The sequence below is a fragment of the Scyliorhinus torazame genome, unplaced genomic scaffold (genome assembly GCF_047496885.1).
Source record: "Scyliorhinus torazame isolate Kashiwa2021f unplaced genomic scaffold, sScyTor2.1 scaffold_70, whole genome shotgun sequence".
NCBI classification, from domain to species: Eukaryota; Metazoa; Chordata; class Chondrichthyes; order Carcharhiniformes; family Scyliorhinidae; genus Scyliorhinus; species Scyliorhinus torazame.
The window spans coordinates 257-4015 of NW_027307797.1; the positions used below are offsets into that span (position 1 = coordinate 257).

General features: G+C 39.5%; 1 non-coding gene across 1 annotated transcript; it reads left to right on the top strand.

Annotated features, from left to right (window-relative positions):
- Positions 1 to 781: 781 nt before the first annotated feature.
- LOC140405562 (5S ribosomal RNA) lies at positions 782 to 900 on the top strand. The gene has a single exon (XR_011938654.1). It is a non-coding gene; the product is annotated as a 5S ribosomal RNA (ribosomal RNA).
- The last annotated feature ends 2859 nt before the right edge of the window (positions 901 to 3759 follow it).

A 3759-nucleotide genomic window follows, 5' to 3' on the forward strand; every position in this document is an offset into this window, starting at 1 on the left:
ATACAGTACAATGAAACAGTGCCCTACACTGAACAATGTAAAATTAAACAGAGCCCGACATTAAATACAGTACAATGAAACAGTGCCCTACAGTGAACAATGTAAAATTAAACAGAGCCCGACATTAAATACAGCCCAATGAAACAGTGCCCTACAGTGAACAATGTAAAGTTAAACACAGCCCGACATTAAATACGGTACAATGAAACAGTGCCCTACACTGAACAATGTAAAGTTAAACACAGCCCGACATTAAAAACAGTACAATGAATCAGTGCCCTACACTGAACAATGTTAACTTAAACACAGCCCGACATTAAATACGGTACAATGAATCACTGCCCTGCACTGAACAATGTAAAATTAAACACAGCCCGACATTAAATACGGTACAATGAAACAGTGCCCCACACTGAACAAGGTAAAATTAAACAGAGCCCGACATTAAGTACAGTACAATGAAACAGTGACCTACAGTAAACAAGGCAAAATTAAACAGAGCCCGACATTAAATACAGTACAATGAAACAGTGCCCTACACTGAACAATGTAACATTAAACAGAGCCCGACATTAAATACGGGACAATGAAACATTGCCGACAGTGAACAAGGTAAAATTAAACAGAGCCCAACATTAAATACAGCACAATGAAACAATGCCCGACAGTGAAGAATGTAAAATTAAACAGAGCCCGACATTAAATACAGTACAATGAAACAGTGCCCTACACTGAACAATGTAAAATTAAACACAGCCCGACATTAAATACGGTAAAATTTGCCTATGGCCATACTAGTCTGAAAAGGCCTGATCTCGTCTGATCTCGGAAGCTAAGTAGACTCAGGCCTGGTTAGTACTTGGATGGGAGACCGCCTGGGAATACCAGGTGCAGTAGGCTTAGGGGCAGCACGGTAGCACAAGTGATTAGCACTGTGGCTTCACAGCGCCAGGGTCCCAGGTTCGATTCCCCGCTGGGTCACTGTCTGTGCGGAGTTTGCACGTTCTCCCCGTGTGTGCGTGGGTTTCCTCCGGGTGCTCCGGTTTCCTCCCACAGTCCAAAGAGACGTGCAGGTTAGGTGGATTGGCCATGCTAAATTACCCGTAGTGTCCATAAGGGTTGGGAGGGGTTATTGGGTTGCGGGGATAAGGTGGAAGTGAGGGATTAATGTGGGTCGGTGCAGACTCGATGGGCCGAATGGCCTCCTTCTGCACTGTATGTTCTATGTAAAATGAAACTGTGCCCTACACTGAACAAGGTAAAATTAAACAGAGCCCGACATTAAATACGGTAAAATGAAACAGTGCCCTACAGTGAAGAATGTAAAATTAAACAGAGCCCGAGATTAAATACGGTACAATGAAACAGTGCCCTACAGTGACCAATGTACAATTAAACACAGTCCGACATTAAATACGGGACAATGAAACAGTGCCCGACAGTGAACAAGGTAAAATTAAACAGAGCCCGACATTAAATACAGTACAATGAAACAATGCCCTACAGTGAAGAATGTAAAATTAAACAGAGCCCGACATTATATACGGTACAATGAAACAGTGCCCTACAGTGAACAATGTAAAATTAAACAGAGCCCAACATTAAATACAGCACAATGAAACAATGCCCTACAGTGAAGAATGTAAAATTAAACAGAGCCCGACATTAAATACGGTACAATGAAACAGTGCCCTACAGTGAACAATGTACAATTAAACACAGCCCGACATTAAATATGGTACAATGAAACAGTGCCCTACAGTGAACAATGTACAATTAAACACAGCCCGACATTAAATACTGTACATGAAACAGTGCCCTACATTGAACAAGGTAAAATTAAACAGAGCCCTACATTAAATACAGTACATTGAAACAGTGCCCTACAGTGAACAATGTAAAATTAAACAGAGCCCTACATTAAATACAGTACAATGAAACAGTGCCCTACAGTGAACAATGTAAAATTAAACAGAGCCCGACATTAAATACAGCACACTGAAACAGTGCCCTACAGTGAACAATGTAAAATTAAACAGAGCCCAACATTAAATACAGTACAATGAAACAGTGCCCTACACTGAACAATGTAAAATTAAACAAAGCCCGACATTAAATATATTACAATGAAACAGTACCCTACAGTGAACAAGGTAAAATTAAACAGAGCCCGACATTAAATACGGTACAATGAAACAGTGCCCTACACTGAACAATGTAAAATTAAACAGAGCCCGACATTAAATACGGTGCAATGAATCAGTGCCCTACACTGAACAATGTAAAATAAAACACAGCCCGACATTAAATACGGTACAATGAAACAGTGCCCTACACTGAACAATGTAAAATTAAACAGAGCCCGACATTAAATACAGTACAGTGAAACAGTGCCCTACACTGAACAATGTAAAATTAAAAACAGCCCGACATTAAATACGGTACAATGAAACAGTGCCCTACACTGAACAATGTAAAATTAAACAGAGCCCGACATTAAATACAGTACAATGAAACCGTGCCCTACACTGAACAATGTAAAATTAAACAGAGCCCGACATTACATACGGGACAATGAAACAGTGCCCTACACTGAACAATGTAAAATTAAACAGAGCCCGACATTAAATGCGGTACAATGAAACAGTGCCCGACAGTGAACAAGGTAAAATTAAACAGAGCCCAACATTAAATACAGCACAATGAAACAATGCCCTACAGTGAAGAATGTAAAATTAAACACAGCCCGACATTAAATACAGTACAATGAAACAGTGCCCTACACTGAACAATGTAAAATTAAACATAGCCCGACATTAAATACAGTACAATGAATCAGTGCCCTACACTGAACAATGTAAAATATAACACAGCCCGACATTAAATACGGTACAATGAAACAGTGCCCTACACTGAACAATGTAAAATTAAACAGAGCCCGACATTAAATACAGTACAATGAAACAGTGCCCTACAGTGAACAATGTAAAATTAAACAGAGCCCGACATTAAATACAGCCCAATGAAACAGTGCCCTACAGTGAACAATGTAAAGTTAAACACAGCCCGACATTAAATACAGTACAATGAATCAGTGCCCTACACTGAACAATGTTAACTTAAACAGAGCCCGACATTAAATACGGTACAATGAATCACTGCCCTACACTGAACAATGTAAGATTAAACACAGCCCGACATTAAATACGGTACAATGAAACAGTGCCCTACAGTAAACAAGGCAAAATGAAACAGAGCCCGACATTAAATACAGTACAATGAAACAGTGCCCTACACTGAACAATGTAAAATTAAACACAGCCCGACATTAAATACGGTAAAATGAAACAGTGCCCTACACTGAACAAGGTAAAATTAAACAGAGCCCGACATTAAATACGGTACAATGAAACAGTGCCCTACACTGAACAAGGTAAAATTAAACAGAGCCCGACATTAAATACAGTACAATGAAACAGTGACCTACAGTGAACAAGGTAAAATTAAACAGAGCCCAACATTAAATACAGCACAATGAAACAATGCCCGACAGTGAAGAATGTAAAATTAAACAGAGCCCGACATTAAATACAGTACAATGAAACAGTGCCCTACACTGAACAATGTAAAATTAAACACAGCCCGACATGAAATACGGTAAAATGAAACAGTGCCCTACACTGAACAAGGTAAAATTAAACAGAGCCCGACATTAAATACGGTAAAATGAAACAGTGCCCTACACTGAACAAGGTAAAA